The sequence below is a fragment of the Manis pentadactyla genome, chromosome 10 (assembly GCF_030020395.1).
Source record: "Manis pentadactyla isolate mManPen7 chromosome 10, mManPen7.hap1, whole genome shotgun sequence".
In the NCBI taxonomy this organism is placed as follows: domain Eukaryota; kingdom Metazoa; phylum Chordata; class Mammalia; order Pholidota; family Manidae; genus Manis; species Manis pentadactyla.
In genome coordinates, this window is record NC_080028.1 from 58,068,818 (window position 1) to 58,094,591 (window position 25,774).

The 25,774-nt window shown below is 39.8% G+C and overlaps 1 protein-coding gene and 1 long non-coding RNA gene across 3 annotated transcripts in view; one reads left to right on the forward strand and one right to left on the reverse strand.

Annotated features, from left to right (window-relative positions):
• Positions 1-23,834, reverse strand: part of LOC118917334 (uncharacterized) — a 72,005-nt gene extending 48,171 nt beyond the window's left edge. For both annotated transcript variants that reach the window (XR_008992069.1, XR_008992068.1), the window contains exon 1: positions 22,431-23,834. This is a non-coding gene — a long non-coding RNA (uncharacterized LOC118917334). The remainder of the gene's footprint in view (positions 1-22,430) is intronic.
• The window catches only part of HMGA2 (high mobility group AT-hook 2), a 139,844-nt gene that overhangs the window by 29,276 nt on the left and 84,794 nt on the right, over positions 1-25,774 (forward strand). The gene's annotated exons all lie outside the window — the stretch shown is intronic.

Genomic DNA, 25,774 nt, shown 5'->3' on the forward strand with positions numbered 1-25,774 from the left:
GATAGGGAGCAGGTTCCTGTCATCCTACAAATCTTTCCTTGGTTTTCCATTTGTAGTGTTTATAGTTCTTCTGACAAACCTCTTCTTCCAGGTCCTATATTAGTTTCCTCGGGTTACAGGAACACGGTACCACAAACTTGGGTGCCTGGATGCAAGAGAAATGTATTCTCTAACATCTCTGGAAACCAAAAGTCCAAAACCCAGATGGTGGAAGTTCTAAGCTCCCTGTGAAGGCTCCAGGGGAGAACAGGTTCCATGCCTTTTCCTTGGTGTCTGGTGTTGCTGGAAGACACCCTTGATGGTCTTCAGCTTTATGCTGTGCCACTCCCATCTCCCTCCATCAGGTGATACTCTGTCTCAATCAGAAGATATTTTTATTCTCTTAAAAAGGATACCAGTCATATTTGATTAGAGCCTAATGGCTTCATTTTAGTTTGACCGCATCTGCAAAGACCCTATTTCCAAAGAAGGTTTGTAGATGCACAGAGTTAACATTTTAACATCTTTTTGGAGAATACAGGTTAACCGAGAACAAGTCTCTTCAGCTTCAAAACCATATTTAGACTCAGGCAGGTATTTGGGACCCACAGTGAACACCCACAATGAATTTCATTAAGTGTAAAGCGTCCTGTCTAACATTTGTAGTTTGTTACAATAACACATTGAAAAGATTTATAAACTGTTCTGGGTGTGATTTTTGGATTAATTCCCTGCTTTGAAACCATTTGTTTAGCCCTGTTTATTTAATGGAGAGAATGAATAGACCTGAAACCACCTAATTTTCATTTTCATTTTAGCTTGAAAACCAATAAAATGTTTTTTGGTGAATTGAAAACTGTATCACAGAACACCAGTACTGTATTTGTTTATCATTTTGATCTGCGGTTATTAGATACTCGTTTGCATGTGCTAAGCCTCTAGCTAAGGTTTAGAAAACAAAAACTGAACTTAAAAAGATGTTTTGTGGTAATAAAGTCTAGAACAGAATGTTTGCCATATAATTTTAATGTGCATATACACTTTTTCAGTAAAAATTAAAAAGAAATTCTATTTCTGTTCAGCACACTCAACTATATGCCTTCCCCTAAACTCCACTAGATGAATATAATAATTTGCATTCATAAACTATCTTCCTGACTTTATTCTCTTTGATATTATTAGATCAATTTGAGAGGAAATGAGTATATAACCTTAATTTTCACCTTTAAAAAAATGATTTTTGAAACCAAATAGTGGGAATGGATGCCATGTCTTTTATTAATTTTTATATATGTGATTCCAAATCTCCCTCTAAATTAATGTCTTTTACCTTCAGATATACTTCTTCCCATAAGACTAGTCTCCATTTCCTATAAACTTGCAGACCTAGGAGAACAATATTTTCCCTTCTGTCATTTTGATAATTGCATTCTGTGCTCAGTGGTGGCCTATTAACTAACATGAATACCATGGGCTTGCAAAATAGCCTCAAATTTCCATATATTGGAACTGTGAGAATTTTCTGTAATGGCGCTTTAGCAATAATGATGGAGGTACAGGCATTTCCTGGGGATTAATGACCAGCTGGGAGGAACCAGTGGCCCTTGGCTTTGCCTCCCAGCCAGCCATTAATTCCAAGGAAATGTCTTTTGCTGAGGTCGTTATTGCTATTACAAGCTTAAAATGGAAAAACATAATGGGCGTATGAGTTATTTTTATGGGTTGATGCAGTTTCCAATGGTATGTACTAATTCAAGAAAATGAATGTACGTACATACAATAGTAAGTCAGATTGTTTGAATCATCTCTCAGGGTTCCATATGTTTTATGGCTGACTTTACAGGGCGCTACCTTTCCCACTTAAAAAAAAAAAGACAAATTTGATTCAGAATTTCTGCATTGGTTCAAGGCTTAAAAGTGTATTTGGTGATATATTTAGAAACACCTGTTTCTGTTACCAACTTCAGATAGTATTCAAGTTTCAAGTGTGGTCTGAAGGGGGAAAAAGTTTTCCATGTTTGTGATAATATTTTTTCTGTTAGAATAAAACACTGCAAGAAAAAAAAAGGGCCTGTAGTAAATTTGCAGTGCTCCTTTGATTTTTTTTCTCTGTCATTTTATAACAGGCCGCCTTCTATTTGCGCCTTTACATATTGAATCCACAAGAAAGCAGGGCACAGCTTAGCTGGTCAACATTCCAGGATTTTTTATGTACACATTAAACATTGTAATAATGGGAAACCCTTAACACAAAACACACCCACCCAAACTAAAAATGAAGCCAAAGTGTCAAAATGTCTATCACGCCTCTTTCTGAGTCTTTAAAAAAGCTAACCCATGTTGTATGTCTGTTCTGGTCTTAATTCACTGGCCTGTTGCAATATTTTTATCTAAATTATTAACAAGCCTAATCTAGAAAAGAAACCTTCTTAAAGGTCATAAAAGGGAAATCTTGACATGACTGGAATTTTGTCATCCTTGATGTTTTAGAGAAATGTGGACTGCATCACCCAGACATGATGGCTCTGGACCGTTTTTTATTTATATCTCCAGTTAGTGACTCCACTTTTGCTTATTAAGCTTTAGCTATTGGTCAGGCTCAGTGGGGGATTTGAAAAATTATAGGACACAGATCTGCACTAAAAGGGTACGCAATCTTGTCCTCTTTGGTGCTCAGGTTCTTGTTCTACTTCTTTCCTTTGAGTTTTCTTCACATTCACTTACAGCCCCCACGTAGCTGTTTACACTGGTAAACTCATTTACAATCAAACTTTCTTGAGCCTGCTTGTCAGATGTCTTCAGGTGTCCCCAGCCTGCGTCCCCTTTCCTTTTTTCCTCGGCTTTTGGCGTCCTTGAAAAGCTTAGGTACTGCTTTGCTTCTAGACCCACCCCTCTGCTCTCTTTCACTTTTATTGAAGGAATTAGGATTCTTGCATTTCTGGAGCCACTCAGCCTGATAGAACTTTCTGTAATGATGGAAATGTTCTGTATTAGTTCCTTCCAATATGGTAGCCTCCAGCCATGTATGGCTACTTGAACACTTGAAATATGGCTAGTGTATTTGAGGAACTGAATATTTGGTTTTATTTCATTTTAATTAATTGGGATTTAAATAACTACAGGTGGCTAGTGGCTCCTGTATTGGACAATGCAGTCACCTTTGTATCCATTATGCCACTGCCTTCCCTTCAGATCTGACCTTTTTTACCTTCATAGTACTTGGTATCGATTCCATTCTAACTGCCACTTGCCCTTGCCCTGCAACTCAAATTTGGCATATTCTACCTTTGCTCTGTTGCCTAATTCAATATGACAAAAATCAAATTGTTGTTATATGAAGGCCACTGTGCTTGAATCTGAAAGAAAGTACAGAATTAAAGAAAACATTCCTTGTCCTCAAAGAGCGCACAGCACAGAAAGAGCCAGGGTTTTCTGTGTGACCTTGAACAGACAATTCATGATTCAGCAACAGTCCTGAGTAAGCGATATGTGGGTTTCCCTGGATTTATGGCTTTGAGATGGGAGGTATTACATAAAATATCTGATTTTATTTCTTATGGGGTCAACTTTCAAACCATTTTTAAATGAGATACTTCATGCAGTATAAACCTATTAGCTCTTAAAATGCCACACCAATGCTCCATAACTAAGATGATTACATGTCATGGTTTTTTCAGAACAGTCCCATTTTATGCCCATTGTTTCAGTGTAACTACCAGTAGCACCTCCTTTCACCCCAAAAGTGCCCTCTTTTGAGAAGGTGAATTCTATGATCACCTTCCCTACAGTCCGCCCAAAGCTTCCCATACATCTTGTACTTCTCCTAATCTTATTACATGAATGTTCTTAGACTATTTCTGACTATTCTTTCATGTCATTCCTCCATTCAGAAATTGCCAGTGGTTCCTCATTAGTGACTGGAATAAATTATAAGCTTTTCAGGTCACAGAAACAGAACTGTTTAGCTCCCTATCATTTTCCTCATATATGTGCAGACAAGTGAATAAACTTTTTCTATGAACAGGACAGATACTTTCTCACCTTCACTTCTACCTGAAATTTCTTTCTTCTGCTTTCAACTTCTTGAAATCTTTAATTTCCAAAGTTCAGTTTAAACATTAACTCATTTTATGCAGAAGCTCCTGACATCCGCCCCCCCCAATAGTCAGAAATGGGTCGTCTCACTCCTGGACCATGAGCACACAATATTAATGCCTTGCTTATAGCATTGTGCATTTTCTTTTGTAATGATGATTTTTGAACAGGTTTTTTTATCTTTGTGTATGGGTTTTGTAAACTCCTTGAGGAGAGGTACCATCGGTTTTGCATTTTCTTTAAAACTTAGGACAGTGATATATAGTAGTTGTTTCATACACATTTGTTGAATGAAGAAAAAAAAGTATGGCGAGGCTACGTTGGTCATTCCCACAAGATGATTTCTTAAAACTGTGTAATTGGAAGCTTTTTTAAGAAGAGTATTTCCACAGTATTATGTCATTAATTACTGTACCCGGAGGAATTACTGCTGCTTCTAATCTCTTGGATCCAAAACTTAGAGACATAAATATAAGTGACATTAGCACTGCTACTACATTCAACAAGATTGCAAAACAGAAAGTAGACTTAGAAGCAGATGTGGGAAGAATACCTTTAAAGAAAACAATGTAGACAATCAAGCTATGTTAGTTCAGGGACACAGTCTCAGGTGAAGTGTCCAAGCACGGTATTGACAATGTGGTGGCATGCTCTTCTGCACACTGGAAGGAGTTGTGTCTATTTTGAGGAATTTTCCTCCAAATTAAAAAACAAAAACGAAAACAATGTGTCTATGATTGATTTTACAGAAGGATCATTAAATCGATGACACTCTATGATTGGGACACACGAAAAAGAGTTATACGTGGCAAAACTTGTATGTGAATGTATTTCTTATTTTTTAGTCATCTTACTGTGTATGTGGGTCACTGCGGACCACTGAGTTCAGAAAATAAGTTAGTTTTCTTTTTGCAAATTTTGCATTCACGGTTTCACTCTTTTTAGGTTACGCTGACTTCCCTTATGTCGGTAAAAACCTAGGTGCTCTATGAATTTAAATTTAGCACCTTGTTTTATTTGTGGTAAAAAAAAATGAAAAAACCCTAAGGGTAAAGTACCACAACTATTTTTTGAAAAGACTGCACTTTAAAATTTAATATACCAACATTTTTTGAAAAAATTGATTGATTAATGCATGGGCATGTTCCTACTCCCAGAGTGTGACTTTAGACTTTAAAGGGTAATAACAAAATAAGCATGTTTTGTTTACTTTTTCTCAGAAGCTCACAACACACCTACCAAAACACACACACACACAGCCTCCAACAACAGAGAGTGGCTCTTCCTCTCCCCATTTCTCTCCCTGATGCCCACAGTCAGTACCACCACCCTGACTAACAACAAGCTTATGTATTTTAAGTACTTATACATTTTTATATTACACAGGAATTGAGAGAAAACTAAGTATTCCTGAGAGTTTTTTAAAATATACTTGGTTATACAAAATAGAAGTCATTTGTTAGAAATCTCTTGTCCCCAAACATTTAAAAAGTGGGAAGTTTCAAGGACTAAAAGCAAGGGTCACTTGGAGGATGGCCATGACCTCAACTAAGAGAAAAAAAACAGGAAGAAAAATGGGTTCAGATTTCCAACTAGAGAGGAAACACCCACATTCTTAGTTATGTATTTATGAAGTTTAGAGGGAGCTGAGCTGCGGATAAAGATATGGGGGCCATTGGTGGTAGCAGTTGTAACCTTGGCTGTGGCTAAAGATCACTAAGAGAATGCGGAAGAAGAAAAGTGATGCAGAAAGTGGGGAAGAATGGGAATATGGGGGCCATTGCACAAAAAGGAGATAAAACAGATTGTCAGCTGCCAGCAATAGTGGTGGACCATGTTCTGCAATATACCTATTGCAAGATACCTCTGTGTCTTCTCCCAATGGTCCAACAGCACACAGATCTATGTTGGTTCCTTTACCCCCACTGAACCCACACTCAGCTCATGCTGTCTGGTACACTTGTTTCTTCTCCACTAGCTCGTTAGACCAAGCTCACCATGGAGGCACACACTGTGGGCTGCAGTGAACCCTAAGTCCTGGCGATGCTCTCCACAGTCAAGAAGAGCAGAGGAGTGAGACCAAGGAGAACCCTTTGTGGGCCAGCTCATTAACTCCTGTCCAGTGACATTCCATTTTCCATTTGAAAGAGTTAGTTTTGTTGTGCAATTAGCTTTACAGAATGGAGCATTTCTGTTGGCTTGCTGAAGCTGTTTAGCAAAATAGGACACAAGTGCAAGTTCTGGTCCCAGCAGGGCACTGCACTTTCCTTTCTGAGTTATGAAATGGATATCTGTAGAGTGAAATGTCCCTGGTGTGTTTAAACTGACAGCCATGGCTTCAAGCATCACAAGCTTGTTTCAAAGACAAAAAAAGAGAAAAAAATCAAAACAGTATTCTTTGCGTGGGTCAGATGATGAGAAACTGAGTTGGACTCATTCACAAGAAGAGGTTTGAAAGGTTTTCACATGAGGAGAACCGAAAGGGTCAGGAACGCCAGCCTCTGTTGCCCAGTCCAGTCTCTCTGACCTGCTGGAGGACTTTGTCTTTGGGGTACAGTATCATGACCTCCCCAATGAGCAGACAATGTGCAGTTTTCAAACCTTTCAAAGGGTGTGGGGGTTCCCAGGTAAACTGGCTCACCCAGGGTTTGCACTGTGTCCAATTTTGGCCAGGCAGTTTTAATAATCAACAAAAATGCTCTATTCTGTAAAGCTAATTGCAGAACAAAACTTCAACTTCTCCAGATGGAAAATGGGATAGAAGGAAAGAAACGTAACGTTTTCCTTGCAGTGGCTCTGCAGTCTTCGAACAGTTCCATGAATGTTATTTATGCACAGTAAACATTTATGACCATATTTAGGTCCAAGCAGCATGTGGGATTTTGTGCTAGTAGTTGCTGATGAGTACCGCAAATAGGAATCCTTCATATCTGGGATATCCATAGTAGCTAAGTAGGTCCCATTTCCATTGTGCTTATTAACTTTCAACCTGCTGGCCATGCTTAGGCTGTGGGTTCCAGGATTCCTAATTCAAATAACACCCCAGAGAGGTGGGTAAGTGCTTTCCAGAAAAGCAAACTTTTGCAAATTTTAAGAGATTTGAAGAATGCCACACAGCAGCCAAGATGATAATTTCTTATTCACCTGTTAATTTGGGTAGTGTTATAAGTTACGTAGACAGAAACAGAATTATGATTATTAGGAAAATAATAGCATCTTCTTGCACCTCTGTGAAATCTTCTGTTATGTTACTAACTTCATTGTTGACTGTCTTGTAATTGGCACACAGTGACCTTATACTTGGTGTAAGATTACTAGGTTCGCTATTATTGTTCATGATTTTTTAAATACAAGGAAATACTTAACATACTAGGAAAAAAAATGGCTGAAATTAATAACATTAACATTAACATTGTAATGTTAAAGTATCCCTTTTTCCTAAGATGTACTACAAATGATTATATAATGTTTCTATTTAACACACATATTAAATTGCCCTTTAGTTTGCATGTGCAGGGGGCACTTGAATACCCACATAAAATTGTCAGTGGCCTATATTCCTTAGCTCATTTAACTGTGATTAGAAATATTGTGATCCATTTTATTCGCTTTAGCTGTTTTGCACATTAGTGTATTTTTGTTTGATTTCATGAGAGTGAACTTTTATACATTTACAAGCAGAAATGGAAGTGTATAATAATAAATGTGTATGCAGTGAAAACATTCTAGTTGTTTTAAAATAAGTGTTATGCTAAATTTAAACCCAAATTAGTCTTCAGACTTGCTAAAGTTTTCAAATTTGAATGGAATTCAATATGGAATGTCTTAGAGTGACGTTTTCCCTTTCTCCATTGTCAAAATGGGAAGACATTAGTTCTAAGCACCTGTGCCCCCATCTACTTTTTCACTAACTATAAAGCTATAGGTACTGGCTAAAATAATGGAGAATCAGAGTTTGTGAACTCTAGAGATCACACCAAATATATAATTCCTCTGTGTCCATGGAGGGTGGGCTGCTCATTGGAGAGAAAAACAGTCCACAAACAGGAGAATGGATGGAAACTGAGAATCATCCCTAAGGAGACATTTGTTTGCTCACTCTGCTAACATTTATCACACCCATGCTGATGGTAGGCACTGTTCTACATATGGAGATAACACTGGTGAGCAGTTCAAGGCCCCTGCTCTCTTGGATCTTACATTCTAGAGAGGAATTATGAACAATGGTCTAGTTATGCAAAAATAAGGATGATAATTTCCAACAGTGATAAGAGTAGTGAATAAAAGTGAACCAAGTGAATGTGGTGGAGAGTATTAGAATGGGACAAGCTGCTTTAGATCAGACAGCCTGGGTGGGCATGGTGGAGGACATGCTGTGGGAACTGAGAGTCCCCAGTCATGAGAAGGAACCAGTCTTGCAGCTGGTAGATCTGTTGCCCGCCATTAACTGCAGATGTCAAGAGGGAGTGAGGAGGGGCTAACTGAACATTCTTTATTTTCCTTATCTCCTCAGTTATGAAAAATTTGACTAGGCAGAACACCCAGGGGTATATTGCAGATATCATGAGAAGCAGGTGAAAGGTGAGAGGATCATTCTGTCTACTCTTCTTGTACCTGTGCAATCTATTTGTCAGTATCAAAGTAACATAAATACTACCTCTCCCATCTTAGCCCACCTTTCATTCTTCAGCACAGAATTAAGAAAGCAATCAAAGCAGTGGTTATTGAAAATAATGGTTCTTTTTAGCAGTGCTAACTTAGGGGAAAAAATATCACTAACACTTAGCTGAGATGTAGCTAATGCGTATCAACATGGTTTGGCACTGTGCCCTGTGAACCCATCTGAGTCAGATTGTTCTTTCTGCTGCTGCTTTCCTTGTTGAAATGAGAAAGAGAGAGAGAGAGAGAGAGAGAGAGAGAGGATGGGGGAGGAGAAATCAGTTCTGGTTTTCTAGTTTCTGAGCACTGCAGATGAACATGGTAGAGGAGAAAACAATTTGTGAGGAAAGAGGTATAAATAGGTATGTGAGACTCCTTAGTAGTCTGTTAAATTACTAGCTTGTATAATAACAAAAAATGTTGGCACTATGAATTGATGACGTGCTGTTGTTAACCAGCACTCCTGAATGTAGTTAATGGTACAAACTATGTAGAAGCAGTCACTTGTCCTATTTTCATGATATGAGCAGAAGGCGAGCCCACAGAGGCACTGAATTCTTTTCTTTTTGCTCTTTTGGGAATATCTTTGCTTTTGGATCCAAAGGCAGCATGAAAATCTGGAGACCTCATCAGGAAGGGGAACCTCTAGACACTTTATCTGTTCTGGGGAGAGCCAGGGACCAGCATACTTGGAATGATATCTGAGAAGGAGGAGTCAGAACTGGCTGGTCGGTCCTCCCTTAGTGAGTGTTTATTATGGTTAAGCTACAGAGCTAGTTACTGTGAACGGACACACAGGAAAGAGAAGACCAAAAGCCTAGTCTCATGATGCTGACAAATCAGCTGGACCGAGTACACAGGAATCAGCTAACGAACACTTCTGCCAAGTTCCAAATGTGTACAAATGGGGGCTCTGAGTCTGTGGGGAACAGAGTTGAGGTGTAAGCGATTAGTCAGTATTTTAAGGCTGCCTGCTGAGGAAGAATTTGGGGTGGGGTTTTGAGGGAATTGAGGAAAATATTTGAATTACTGGACGTAAAGCTTGTCACCTGAACAAGACTTAAAGCACCTTGTTCTTTCAGAGCAGGGCAGTGTTCCTTTGTTAGCGGCATTTACCCGGAGCTTGAGCCACTGGACTTGGGCTCCAGTTGCTAAACTGATGAAAAGGTTGGCCTTCCACTCTGCCACTGGCCACAGCACAGAATGGAAACATGCCACTGCCACCTGTAGGTAGACCCGTCCCTTTTGTCTTCCGGTGTCCACTCCCTTTTGAGCTCTTTCTCCCTCTGACTCTGCTCACAAAAGAATCTTTGCATCTGAGGAAGAACAAGTATCCAGTAACCTTCTGCAGCTGTCTTCACTGAAAGGGGAGAATCTGTTGAATACACTGGAAATGTAAGGCTCTCTTGTGGCGGTCAAGTGTCAGGTCTCAGCAGAAAACCAGTGGTCACATTGCTGAGTTCTTTGAGTCTGATGCGTTTTTCTCTTGCAGGGCAGATAAGGGCCTGATCTTGCTGTATCATGTCTCTGACTTCTTTGTTGTGGCTTCATCTTTTTTTCAAAATGCCATTTTCATTTGTTCTTAGAGTTTAGGATATATCAGAGAGCTTCTCTGAATGGTAGGTGGTTTCACAGAGCACATGGAAAATAAGAACTAAATATCATCCTGGAAGCAGTCTGCTACCATCTGGAGGAGCTGATTACTTTCCAGTCTTGGCTGTGTCTGAACGTGAAACAGGAAAGGGAGAACTGAGGCAGTGAGTCACCTCATTTGGGCCCAAATCACAATTTACCTTGAATATGGAGGGAAAAATGGAGCAAGTTTCTTTGCTATATTCTCCATGGTTCTTGTTCAGTTCCTCTCAAATGATGGGTTATGGGATGCTGATATGGCAGAAAAACCCTGGTGGAATTAGCCTTGCTTGTTCTCATGTAGCTCTTTTACTTAAATCCTCATTAGAACCTATGGGAATTCTAGCATCAATTTTAGTAATTTATCAATTAGGTGATTACTGGGTTTTATTGATGATTCTTGATAGAATAATGGAATCATGGCATTTTCCAATTGAAAAGTGAGTTAAAAATTTGTGCCATAACCCAATAGACACTGTCTTATTAAAAATATTAATGCTGCCCCAAACCACCAACATATCGTATCCAATTGAGTCTTACAGATTATTGTTGATTCCCAATATCATATGTTTGAAGAGATTGGCATTAGCAAGCTGCTACATTTCCTTGACCAAAGAGGCAGAAACCTTTGCAAAACTTTCAGTTGATGGAATGGTTAGCTAGAATGAGTCTAGGAAATACTTTCTCTTTTCTAAGGCTCCTGCTCACTCAACTCAATACCAAACAGACTGATTCATTTTTGTGTAGGGTTCCCTGGGCCAACGTAGTTTGGATATACATCATTTGAAACAGGGTACCACCACCACAGTCATCATGTACGTACATAAATCAAAGCAATGCCAGACATAGAATATCATAGATTTTCCAGAGCATCTCAGAAAGATAACAGAAATGACTAGGAAATGAAACACAATGGTTGTATTTCAGGGACCCTACCAAGCAAATGGTAATTATCAGCTCTGAAATTTTCACCTCTTAGGTTGATGGATCCTCAAGTCTAATCTGACACCATGGTCCACACTTCCCTCTTGCTGCTGCTAAGGTCCTCGGGGAGAAGTCAAAGTTGGTGCTGTCAATAGGGTTACTCCTCAGGGATCATAGTCAACTGTCCTCCACTGCACCAGCTCTTTCCTGTGAAATGGGCTGGAGATTGCTGCCCTATTTGTGTATTTAAGAAAGAATGGTCAAGAAATAGAGCTCACATTTCATTCTGGTATATACTATTTTGACCATCATTTCTCAATGTAGGTAATATAAATGGGGCATCTAAACACAGTATTGCTTAATATTCATAATTGATACTTATTAAATGCCTTTAAAACACCAGACATTTTTCTAGAAACCTAAACAAACCTTCAAAACACACTTGATTGACATAATTTTCTAAGTGAAGAAACTGAGTCTCAGAAAATATAAGTAACTTATACAGATATACAGCGAGTAATAAAACCTAGTCTGGAACCCAGACCTGTCATAGTCAAAACCCATGATTTTTCTGCACCATGCAGCTAATTCAAGAAAGAGTATGGAAATCTTACAGTTTCTCATTCCTTCTCATGATGAGCTTTAGGATTAAAAAGTAATGGTTATGCATTGCAAAAATGAAGTGCTCAATATTCCAATTATATTTAATAACATTTATTGAGCACTTAACATAAAAGATTTGTGTGTAAATAAATAAAATATGATTCTTAGCTTTAAGAACTTACAGTTTAAGGATAGGTATGCATACTCATGAAACTTGCTTATGTGGAACTCGAATTTTGTGTCAGGAGTTACTTAGGTGCATTATAAACGTTGCCTTGCTTTATTATTTAATCCTTATAAGAGCCTCATAAGTAGCTATTTTGTAATATTTCTGCCAAAATGTGAATCATAAACAAAGATCTATGAGGCCTTTATGGCAACTTTTTTCAAACTACGAGGTAAAATAAGGAAGGCTTTACAAAGAAGATGAATGGCACTTTAGCTGAGCCTTAAGAAATAAATAGGATTTTAATAGGACAGCTGAAAGGAAATTCCAGGAGTGAGCCTTCCATGCCGTGTGAAAAAACAGGTGCAAATCAATGGAGGCAGGAAGTATAGGGTGTGTTTAAGTAAGAACAGCTAGTTTGGGCTGCATAGTATAAATCAGGGCCACAGTCTGGGTGAGAGGGGGATGTGGACAACAAGCCTGAGCAGTGATAACAGAGCAGGCAGGCTCTGAATCACATGCCTAAGGAGATAGGACATCATAGGAAGTGGGAAGCTGCTGAAGATTCTTGAGTAAAAGCACAATGGATCAAATCTGATTTGATATAGAAAAAAATGTAGGCTTCCTCAGAAGTCTACATCACTAGCCATAGATAGTCTATTGAACAGTGCATTTGAAAGATTTGCTACAATAATTTTCCTCTCTGAAACATCAGGTTTAAAAGATATTTATAATACTGGTAATTAGCACTTTATAAGACAATTTTTATACTTTCTAGGAGCTAGTAATCACCACATGACTTTGATTAACTTAAAAGTGAAAATACTTCTCTCTTCTAGCAATCTGGTCTAAATATTAACAGCCAGAGAACTCTCTGTTTAATTTTAGGAATCTGCATTACAATTGTACCATTATTTCAGTGCAGGAGCTTGTTGTCTCAAATAGATGGTGACTTCTGGAGTATGTGGCCCCTGCTTTTGCTTTCTGTAATATCTCCCGCAGCACTGGAGAAACCACTGTTACTCAGTGAATACTTTTGAATGAGTGAAGAACTGAGTGGGTAGCCCTTAGCTTAATTACAACTTTCACTCTTAGCATCAAGGTGATTAGCTCAGAGTTACAGTGAGAAAGACTCTGAGACTTCGGAAAAACCAGGTCTCTGTGAATTGCCAACTACACAAATCCTATGGTTTCAACAAATCACTGGGTTCTACATCCAGAAATTCTTAATTCACTAAATCTGGGCTAACGTAGGGGTTGAACCGGATAAGGTTTGGCCGGTGTAGGTAGGAGTTGGCAAACTGTGGACCACGGGCCAAATCCAGCCTATTGCCTGTTTTTGTATGACCTGCAATTTAAGAATGGTTTATATATTTTTAAATGGCAGAAAAAAACGAAAAGAATGGTAATATTTTGTGACGTGAAAATTATGTGAAATGCAAATTTCAGTCCCCTAAATATAGCTTTCCCGGGATGCGGCCACACCTCTCTGTTCTCCCTTGGCTGCTTCGGCACTACCTTGGCAGAGCTGAGTCGTTGACAGGGTCCACCTGGCCTACGAAGCCTAAAAAGTTTACTGTCTGGCCCTTTACTGAAAAAATTTCCTGATCCCTGCTTGAGTGTGTCTTTCTGGCCCTCTTTATCCATGTATGAGTTTCTTCAGTGTGCAAATGGAAAATGAATTGAAGTTCATTAATAGAAGCAAAGACATTTAGCTTTGCCTCCAGATGTTATTTCTTCCTTCTCTTGAGAATCTTGAATGTTCTTTCTATGTCTAGATTCTCAAAGCTAAAGAATAATGAGGTAGAGTATGTTTTACCCATTACCATATCCCTTTACTGTGGGGATCCTGAAAGTGTGGTTTTCCCATTAGGTCAGAGACCTACATTCCTGTTCTAGGCACATGCCATTTTTAGTTCATACTCGGGCTGTCAGCTTTGCAGAGCAATGCCAAGTGAGCATCTTAGGATCTCTTAAAAATCTCTTCCAGTTTGGTTCAGGTGGTTGTCCTCAGAAGGAATAGTGGAATAATTTTGGGCCATGAACGACAGATCTAATTCCCCTATCTGATGTGTTAACGTCACGATGACTCACCAGTTGCCTTCTGTGCTCTGCAGCTTTGTTTGAGCTTTGCAGCGTTGCAGACATGTTGGCTTAAGGGATCTGCAGGCATAGCCAGAGGAGGTGAGACGTCTGTCTTTGGCAGGCTGAAGCCATTCTGAAATAGCAGAGGCCACAGGATGCAAAGTGAAATATATTCTCACCTCTCCATGTCTTTCAGGCACTCCTGAGCCGAATGTGATCTGGCTTCCACCCCCTCCATCCCACAGAAAGTACTCTAATTGAGGTCACTGATAACCTCAGAGCTGCGAAAACCAAGCAACACGTCTCAGTGCTCATCCTCCTGTCTGTTCGGAAATATCTGACACAGTGGCCTGCTTCCCTACTTCAAACTCTCTCTCCTTGGATCCCAGAATGGAAGCTTTCCTGATAGCTCCTTAGATCTGGTAGCCTCTTCTCTTCCCCCCCTGCCTTTCCCCATTGCTCATCTCCAAGGTCTAACTGAGGCTCTCTTTATTTCTCATGCTACGTGTCCATCTGAGTAAGCTCAGTGACATCTATGTTTCAGTCATTACCTACATTTCAGTGACTGTATTTGTAGCTTAGGTAAGAGTGCCAACATTCACCCCATCAGCCTTAACCCGTTGTTCTCCATTTCAGCACTCACAAAGTCCTGCCACTTATTGCTTCATATATTTTGAGTCTTCTTTTCCTGCATTACCACTGTTACTTTGTCTCTACGGGCCCCAGTATTACCGCAAGTGCTATCTTCAAGACGAAAACCTATCACGCTCCTGTCACAAGCCTTCAAAGACTACCATTCACTAAAGGGATAAAATCCATATTTCTTATGTTGACTATAGCATTACGTCTAGTTTCTAATCTTGCCTCCTACTATCCACCAGTCATTGTCTTCACTTAATTAGCACAGAAAGACTGGTTATTGGTCTACACTGGTTATTTCACACCTCTGCTCTCATTGTCATATTCTTGACCTTTAACACCATCTGAACAAGTCTCAACAAATCTCCCCAGCCCCAGTTCAAAGATGGTACTCCCCCTCTTTGCCTTTAAGGGGTTGGCCCACCCCTTGAGGAAAGCACATTTCACAGTGCACAACAATTGTTTTGTTCGTTGACGTGTTTTCACACAGCAGACCACCTCCTTCCTCTTGTGTTGTCAGTGCACAGCACCATGTCTTATAAAAAGTATCCAAGGAATGAATATGTCCAAGCTACACCACAGTCTGTCTAGATTCTGTTACCAGGCATGTTAGAAACCAGTGGTGCTGGGAAGACCTAATAGGACAATTATCAGTAGAGAAGTTTTCTTTCCTTCTCTCACTATATTCATATTGAATCAAGCCAAAGTATATGTGGCTGTACATAGTCAGTCATGACATTAGGAACAGTATTTATTTTAATAGAATGGAGTGGAAGAGAAGAGGAGTGACTTTCAGTGTCACTATTTAAAGAGTCAAATGTGTTAGAGATAAAGTTTTTAAATTTTCCATAATATTAAGAGAGCTTAGTAGTGTCTTACTAGTCATATAAAGAATGTATATATGTGACCATTATCAGATTATTCTGAGTTATATTTTATTATATTCATCCTCAGAAAATTATCATTGTTAAGTCCAGTGATAAAGAGAAGGGACTGAGCAGTACACTCATGAGATCTAATGTATGGTCCCTGCCTTATGAAATTAAAAAGTCACACACGTAAAAAGATAGGCAATAAAGGTAACAATATAAGGCAATTTGAGGTATGCCAATTAATGGCAAATAATAAGCGAGATTCCATTTGTACCTCTCAGTACCCTACTGTAGCTCTTTGCACACACTGGATGTTTAATAAGTATTTTCTGGATGAATGAATTATCAGTGGAACAGAGGCCAATTTACAGTAATTTTTAAATTGTTCTATCTTCATGTATGTATGAAATGGAGTTGGATCTTAGTTTGTGTTTATTGATTGACACCAGCTAGTTCTGAATAAGACTAAAAAATTATCCCTAATACTTTCATAGGCCTCACTTATTACTTATGACAATAAAGCTTATTTTGCAAATTTAAAATAAAAATTAATAAATATATTGAAAAAATAATAAAGATGTATAAAATATATAAGTAATAAGACTATAAAAATGTATATGACTTAAAGCTATGTAAAGTCAGCTACTTAACTGAAGGCTTTTTCAGCCTTACTGTGACTTCATATGGGGTGAAAATGTAGATAAAAGTCTTTGCTGACATGAGGCAAATACTCAGGAAATTTTAACCGTCTTCTTTTCAATGGGAATGGATTGCTCTCCCAAACAACCAAACCTAGGTTTCCTGTAGGAAGGAAACCATCTGAAGATGTGGTTCCTTCTATAAGTTGTTTTAGAGTCTGGACGCAGAGGGTGGTTCACCCGGGCCTCTCAGGCTCTGTTGGACAGAGTGCAGGCGACCTGTGTACGCTTGCTCCTCCTTGGATTGATTGATAATATGTTCCAGGCTGCCCAGATCTACCCATGGAAACTCCTTAAGGCTTAGTAGGATACTTTTTAAAAAATATATGTATAAAACAATGGATGACATGATTCTAACTCATCTGTTTTTCTGCATCTGTATATGGAGGTTAATATTTTCACAAGTATGCTTTACAATATTAGAAGATTTTAAGTGGTCAGCACCAATACTTTCTTCTTTGCCTTTTCCAGTTTGGAGCTCCATCTCAGGAAAATAGTCCCATTTTGAAAGAGGTAGCTTTCTCTACAGACTTTTCCAGTGCAAACAAATTGGCATCTCACAGATGTGCATGCACTATTTTACCTTCTCTTCTCCTTAATTCAACAAGGAAGTTTTCATTCCCCCAGTAATACTCTTGTAGAATTACCATGTAGCTTGACACTATGACCATACATATGTGTAGAAATAAGAAGAAATATTTGTGTTTAAATAGAAGTAATGCAACAGGTAATTCTCCCAAAGTAGTGGCAAATTGAGTTTTTACTCCTCCATTCTCATCTTAGAATTAAGGCTCAGTACATTCTTTCTTTGGTTGTCTTATTGGCAATAATAACAGATGTACTTCGTTTAATTGAATAGCTATATTCTTGAATGAGTAAATGATATTATCCAAAGTTGGTCTATTTACATGCATTAGAAGAACTTATCGTTTATAAAATCTTAAAGATCATGCTATACTGCAAAGAATCCCTTATGCACTTTTCACATATTTAGGTGGTTTTTAATACCAAGGCTTACATCAATCGTAAGTCAACCTTCTATGAGTTTAAACTACCAGTGCGGTGGATGGTACTTTCTTTTTATAAATTGGATTTTGCTTTGAATTATTTTTACTATCATTCGAGAATGAGTAAGGTTAGTCAGTAGAGAATGAGCTCATCTCTGCTGCTCCAGCTATTTTTAGAGTCTCTGATCTTTAAGAAAGCAGTTGGAGGGAAGAACTGGACCTATATTCAGCTAGGCTAATCCTGACCTCCAATGCACAGGCATTGGTGTGCTTACTCTCTCTTATAGTTGCCTCTAGTTTTCAACAAAACTGTTTCTTTGCAGGTTCTTTCTTTTCTCCCAAACTTGTTGTGCAAGAATGTAACAGCTATAAATGAATCTATCATATGAAAGCATGTTTATAAATGATTTACTTCAGTGTTCTGGTCTGTTAAATATGTATTTAAGACAGTTTAAAGAAATAGAAGTTCTGTTATTATGTTTTTCATGGAATGGATTCTAAGTTTCTGAACATTAGTCAATCACTTGTATTTAAATATTTTCAGACATTTTTGCATGAGGAGTTTAGACTGTACTTGCTCCTAAATCACACTGCAGTGATGGAAATTGGTAATCATGTATTTGCCAATAAGTTACTTCACATAGGCAATGTTAAATTCTCCCATTCCCCTCCTAATTTTAGTATGTACGCAACTATAGATCCAGTTCTTCTTTCAAGAAAACCATATCCTAGGAACCCAAGCAGGGATTCTAGACTGGTGGTTCTAAGGTTCTCTTTGTATCGTTAATAAAGCATGCAAAACAATTTCTGGCATCTGATTTTTGAAAACCGTTAAGTCATTTCACCGCTTAAGCTCAAACTTTCTAAATCAAATTTTGACCTCAGAACAAATACTTTTTTCCATTTATAAACCTTTGAAATTAGGGTTTCATGATAGAACTTTCCAGAAAGCCTTCAACAAAGCCATATGAACACACGTCCCTACAGCACATTAAATTATATAGCACTCCACCAGGTATGAGCTGTATTTGCCACAGAAGGAAAAGAGCTTAACCCTTGAGCCTGCAGTTTGCTGGTGGGGGGAGGGTGACAGGTGCGCTGTGGTGAGGGTCCTGGAGGGCGGGGGCGAGGGGTGCGCATGTTCTAAGGGTGAAGGGAGCTGGCACCCTGGGCTCTGGGTTGCGGGACTCATTTTTGTAACTCTGGTTTGTGAAGTGATTTATGGGAGCCGCAGCCCATGGGCCATACATCACCTTCCTGGTTGGCTTTGTTTGACACCTTGTCACATTCTTGTGGGCTTGAGGAATTCATTGTTCTTGTTTGAACTGATAAGAACAAAAAAAAAAAAAGGAAAGAAAGAAAGAAAAGGTTTTCTCCCTGAGACCTTGGGAAAGGCGAGGGGTGGAATGTTGACATGGAGCGGTGGGGCTGCACTTTCCCAAGCAGTACAGCCTGGGCACCCGCCACGTTCTGTCCCAGGGAAGCTTTGCCGTTCGCTGTGCTGGTGGTGGCTCTCTTGCCCTGTGGAAGGGGTTTTCTGGTTGCAAGGTGTTTCTTTTTGCTGGGATGGTACAGTGGAGAGGGGCTGAGGGAGGAGGAAAGAAGGAGGAGGAGCTTTCCTTCAAGAAAGGGGAGCTAGAGTAGCTGAGAGGAGATTCCAATGGAAGGTAAAATGAGTCTGGTCACCAGGGGAATGTAAAACACGCGGGGACCTTTGATGTGAGCCCTCCTTTTGGAAGTTCATCCTTTGTACAGCATGCTTTTTGGGGCATGGCGCCATGCTGCCCTCTTCCCTGGATGTGTGGTGCCCCAGGCCTTGCTTAGTATTTTGGCAGCCTGCACCCGGGGGCTGGTGTCTGAGCCAGCACTTGAAGAGAGCCAGAGTTCCAGAATGCCAGCTCATCAAGCCACTAGTTAGAAGTTTGTGAGATGCCTACATGGGGCATTATCTCATCTCCCACTTTGGTGGAGTAAATGAATGATCTGCCTGGATTTTTGTTTTATTTTGTTTTGCTTTAGATCTCCTCAGAATAGTATCTCTGATATCTTTGCTTGAAAAAAAAAAAACACTGGAGTAAGTCCTTTTCATCCAAGAAAAGTAACAGATCAGATTACATATACTAATCATGGGATTGTAAATGCTCATACTTCCTTTGTGAGAAGAAGAAGCATTTTCTTTGAGAGCCACTTAGCACAAACATATTCCATTTGCTAATATTCTCTGTCTTGATTGGAGGAGAGGAACTCATTTACACCCCAGCCAAGGGCTTGTTGTCCAGAGAGTTCTTGCATTTTCGTGATACACTGTTAAGTTTGTGTGTAATGCATAAATCACTTTACCTGGAAAGCCATTCACACATCCCCACTATGAACCTCATTTTGAACTGGAGCCATGGAAAGCCATTTTCAAGCTTCTTAAAATGGCCCTCTGCAGCCACCTTCCTGTAGAAGGCGTCTGTGTAAACTGCTTCTTGCACTTGATTTACCGAGCATTTGCCCTGCTGCAAACAAGGGATGCTTGAAGAACTGCCAAGGTAGATGGCCAGAGATTGGAATTCAAGAGTCGGCATTGTGATAGTAATGCATTCTAATCAAAGTGACCTAATAAATGTATAATCGTACGATCAAAGTAAGCTAGTTATGGAAAGCACACGCTTTTTCTTTTGTCCTCTATCTTGCTATAAAGCGCTGTTTTGACTAATATTTTAATGTCTAAATATATACAGTGCTGTCAATATCAGCATCAATCTTTTAACACAAACCCAGTTTTTAAAATCTACAAGCCCAGTTTCGCCAGTGTCTTTGCAACTCTGATGAGCCTGCCAGTTCTGCCTCTGCCTTTTTCTTAGCTTGGAAGCTGCTCTGGTTTCCAGAATTAAGTTTACTGACAGTGTTTCACTGCTCTCTGCTGGAGAAGCCCAAAGCTAGGCCAGGCTTTGAGGGCTCCAACCCCTTGCAAGGAATGCAGGTGAGATGGTTCAGCTGATAAACTCCCAGCCTCTGAAATTAAACTCAACATGAGACTTCTTCATGCTTCTCATAGATCACAGTTGAAGAGCCATGTTGTGCAGACTACAGACAGGTTTTTCAGAGAGGAGGATGGATAGGATAAAAATGAAACTGTCCAAACGCCAATTTCTTAGTTCAAATGTCACCCTATAGAAAGATATTCGATGTATTGATGCGCAGAAACTGTGCTGGTTCCCAAGTCAACTTTTATCCCTCCATTTTTGATACATAGATAAATACTTTATTATATATATCTGAGACAATAGTCTCCCCCCCACCAAATAAGAAAATAAAGCTTTCTTAACCAAATTTTATGTTTCTTCTAAACTTCTTTTTTAGTATGTGCGTGACTAGAGAAAAGGGATCAGGAATATCTAACTAAGTATGCAGAGAGCATATTAGAACATATTTTCTAAATGTTTCTAGGCAGGACCAAATATTAATTTAAATCTTCATTTGCATGAACACAAAACTACCTTAATTTAAATATTACACTTCTCAAGTATGAGACAAATGTACAAGTACAAAAACAAAAATAGCAAACATTTAAGAGTATCATTTTTAATATACACATATACATATATACATTGAATATGCATGTATGCATATATTTATGCATGTATGTGCATGTGTGGTTATATATATTTTGCAGAGATAGGAAGAGAAGGGTTAAGCATAACACATCTCCACAGTGTTTTATGTGCTTTTCAATCTGGCATCTTTTAACTTAAAAACAACTTGACAAATACCAATCATAAAAAGCTAGCCTTACAACAGCATTAAAGTGCTATTCTATTCTACAACATTCCAAGTGAATTATTGCTATGCTGTCAAAGAAAACAAAAACATTTGGGAAGGGCTGTTTGTTTTACAGTGGTTGACCAAAAGTATGCAAGTGGTTATAAAAAAATGTAGACAGCTAACGATGGGAGGTGCCACTAGCACATTCGGAAACCCATTCACAAATCTTTGACACCAACCCTCGATCACTGGAGATAATATTAGAGGCAAAAGCATTTTCCACAAAGGGAAATCCTAGCACTTTCAAAGCATTTCAGTTCAAAGTAAAAACATAAAACCTCCACCCCCAAGCCTGTATCAATGGCATCTCATCACTCACGGAGCCTGATGTCATGATGTTTTTTTCCCAAGAGCAAGGAAAATTTTGCAAAAACATTTCTCTCAGAGGTTATGACAATGACATATTTTTGTGTTGTGTTGCATGTATTGCCCTTTGTATTTAAAGAATGAAATAAAAAACTGCCAGTGACAATGTTAATAGATTCTTTCATTAGCAAATATTTCATTTCAGAACTAGATGGGAAAATTAGAAATCCTTAACACTGTCCCTTCATATTAAAGATAATAAAATGTATACTCAGAGAAGATAAACCACTTGCTCTAAGTTGTACGGCTTGGCAGTGTGGAGGAAGGGCTGAGAGTCAGAAATAGAAGGTCCCTGTTGGTGTAGTATGTATTGTCTGAGAATCGGACTATATATGGTCAAGGCCTCATTGATATCTCCCAGGAAAGGCTTATTTTAATGTCCAAAGATTTCTCGTTGGTAAAGAGATCCTTATCCCAGGAGCCTAGGTCTTGGGGTTTAGGTTTCTTTTACTTTTTAAAAACCTGCGCTGTAAGTCAGGATCCATTTAACCTTCTGGCAGAGCATCAGATACAGTTCTGAGAAATGGGAATAAGCACAACCGGTTCTAGTCACCCTTATCATGGGCGGAAAGATAGAAAAAGCTCCTTGATATGTCTCGCATGATTCTGTCACATAAAACCCCTCAATAAATATTGATTGAAAGACTGCCTTTAGGGAATGCTTCACATGTCCTTCTGTGGGTGCCAAGGCAGCTTGTTTTCTGGGTGGTGTGGAAACTGTAGGAAGGCACCGCTTTTAAGTGTATCACTGTGGTACAGTGAATGGACAGACAGTTTACGCTGTTCACCGATATTAGCTGCTGCGTTTGGCTCTCCCTCAGCTTTGCCCCCAGAGTGGAGAGAGTGAAAGAGAGGAAAGGAGACAGAAGCAGGACGGCTCGCCTCTGCGCCCTACCTCAGCAGCGCCTTCTTCTTATCTCTGAGGGTCTCCAGAGTCTGAGAGTTTTGTGTAGTGTTGGCCCAAGAGACAGTTGTCCTTTTGACATCTCAGCTGTGGGTGTCTCCTCCAATGAAACAGCATCAGATTTTTTTCAGATGTAGCATCTGCCTTCCCTCCGTGATTTCCTTGGGTTGATCACGTGGTTGCTAGCCAGGGTATGTAAATAAAACTTGGCTGAAAAACACTTAAAGGATTATGGAGCAATCTTGCTTAATAGTAGCGAAACAAAACAAAACAAAAAAGCACTCCAACAAATCCTCCTGTGTGCTACTAAGCAGGGGAAGGATCCAGTTCTGACTGGAGCTGCCCTGGCCTGAGTCGGCTGCTAGACCCGAAGGGAGGGAGAGACAGGCAGACCGACAGGGACAGGGCGAGGAGAAGCTGCTGAGGAGAGAGCCTGACTCACTGGCTCCAGCTCACTGCAGACGCGCCGCACCCCCTCTCCCGGCAGCTGCTAATGAGAGCAGCATGCTGGGGAAGGAAGCCTGCTAATCCGGGGACCCGCCTTTCACGCATGTGCTGGGAGGGCTGAGTCACTGCTGCTTACACACCCTTGAACTGCACACCTTTTCCCATAAGCTCGGGGGTGGCCTGAACCCTCGGTAGGTCCCCTAGGAGGCTGCGTGCTGCAGAATGAGAGATTCAGATTTCGGGGTTCCTATGTGGCTTTTGCAGTTGAAAGTCATCTCCTGTCCCTGGACGCTAAGTTGCTGGCATGGGACTGCGGAGCATTACCTCCAAGGCTGTCTTCTGTGCCTGGAGGGAAATGAGCATGGAAACCCCTGGTGCCTGTGCGTGCCAAAAGCAACCTTAGTCAATGAAAGAACTCGGCAGACGGCGGGGTCCTGCGTGCCGACCTTTCTGCTGCGCCGATGAGAATCATGCGCCGCTATTTCTGCGACTTCTGCCAGTTGGCCCCTGCCCGCCTTTTCTGTTCATACTGAAGCGGCCAGGAACTGAGCGAAAGAGGAAGCCTCGGCTGCTCTAGGCTGCGCTGCCAGGAGTGCGTCTGTAGTAGGTCCAGCAACAAAAACAAAGCAGGGCAGAACCTTGCCAGGAGCCCGGCCAGAGCAGCTGAGCGTGGAAACAAAGCAGCCTGCAGCGGCGGCGGCGGCGGCGGCGGCGGCAGGCCGGGCAAGTCAGGGAGGAAGGGAACTCAAGAGGGGCTGCGTCCTCCCCAACAGGGAACTGAGGCCCAGAGAGTACGTGACCTACCTGGGCCGTGGCCTAGCCAGGACTCCTGAGGGCCTGTCCACACCCGTTTGACTGTAGTAGCGCTGCTGTTAGTGATCTAATCCTGGACGACTTTGTCTCCCCAGCCTCAGTTATGTCATCTGTAAAATGGGGGTGAGAATAACACCTTCCCTCTAAGGGTTGTTGTAAATGAGGAAGTGTAGACAAAGCCCTTGGCACAATGCCTGGCACTTAGGAAGCCCTCAATAACTGGCTTGTCTTATTTGAGGGAGGACCTGAGATGCAAGCAAATCAGAAAAGTAGGGAGTTTTTCATAAATAATCTGATTTGTTAGCACAATATTTTTTGAAACAGGGCTGCTTTTCCCAGAGAACAGTAAGCCCCCTTGAATTAAAATCAGGTTGACTATAGGATTTTGTTCAGTTTTGATGGTATTGGAATGATTAATCAAATGGCAGACTCGCCTCCCCATTCCAGGAAGAGCCCCACTTGAGTGGGGAGGAAGCGTGTAATGTGAGCGGTGGAATCTTTGCTGTTCAGACTTCCTGAATCTATGTTTATCTTTGTGAAAGTGCATTCTGAACCTTCCTGACCGAGAGAGAGTTTTTAATGTTCAACTTCGAAGTTACATTCTGATGGGAAACACTTCCTAAAAAGCTGAAGGATTTTGTTCCAGGGGTTAAAAGAAGAGAAGAGGTGGCACATACTACCACCTTCAGGGAGAATGCTAATGATATATGACTTTTCCCCCTGAGGCTCAGTGGATATGGAAGGAATGAGGTACCAGCTTTTAATAACACATATTCCAAAAGTGTTTTACATCCAGTTCCAACGCTTACTGGTTGTGAATCACTTCATGCAGATAACAATATAACAACAGTGATCTTTTATTGTGCTCTAACTGGGTGTCTGGTATTGTGCAAATGGAGTATTCTGTATTTGTCATCTCAATTTCCACCACAACCCCATGAAATATTTCCCCCTTTTGTGATGAAGAAAGTGAGGCTTAGGGAAATTAAGTAACTTGCCCAAGGTCACTCAGCTAGTAACTAGGTGTGCCTATGCTCAGCCTCTCTGCTTTGTCCAGTATTCCTCTTAATGTTAGTGCTAACCCAAATTTGATCTCTGTGGGTCACTGTTTTCTCCCTTGGATATTAAAGGCTGGTCTACATTATTGCCAAGGCTACTTCTTTCAAAATTCTAATGTTTCCAGAAATCGGCACAGTTTATAACCAGTCTGCCTTTTCAAATAAATCTACTCAATTAAAATCAAAGATTCAATTGTCTTTTTCATATGTATTTATCATTTAAGTTAGAGAGTAAATGAAGGGATTAGAAACTGGGAAAAATAATTTCCTGTGATGTTTTGATATATGTGCATGCCCAGGGGCTTTTTGGAAAAATTAACCTTTTTACCAAATTGTAGCTGCTCTGTTGATAATGACTGATCAATATCAATGCACAAGCGTATCTGCTGTTGCTGTTTCAAGAATGAAATTTAAACTTTATTTGTGTTGGCCTTTATTTCTAAAGAAGGTTTTGCATTTATGCATACAGTTTGTATCTTCGAGGTAAGCAGTCTGAATGGTTCACCATTGTTAACTATTGTAAGTAACAATTTCCCTATCAAAGATTTTCATATCCTAATGGAATGATGCTTCTAAACTCTCCATATTTATTAGTGTCTTTGAAGTCTAGTTAGTTAGCCTCATCTAGATTAATATGTGCTAGTAATCATTACCTGTGTTACCTTGGACAACTTTCTTAATCTCACAGGGCCTTAGCCACCTTAGTTTAGAATGGAAATGACAATGAGATTGTCATATTATTATAATGGGTTGTTGGGAACATTAACATATTTAAAATAATTTTTTAAATGTGGCTCTCATATTATATATAATTTAGAGAGTTAATCATGTAAATCCTTCAAATTGTGCCTAGAACATAGTAAGGGCTATATAAGTGTTAACTAATATTATTGATCACTGGTGATTTCCAAGCTAGAATTTTCTTACAATTGTGTCCAGTAAGTTTTAAATCATAATAAGGCTTCCAATTGATTCTATTATTAATTGTCCCTCAGTGTTATAAAGTTTGCCTTTTGC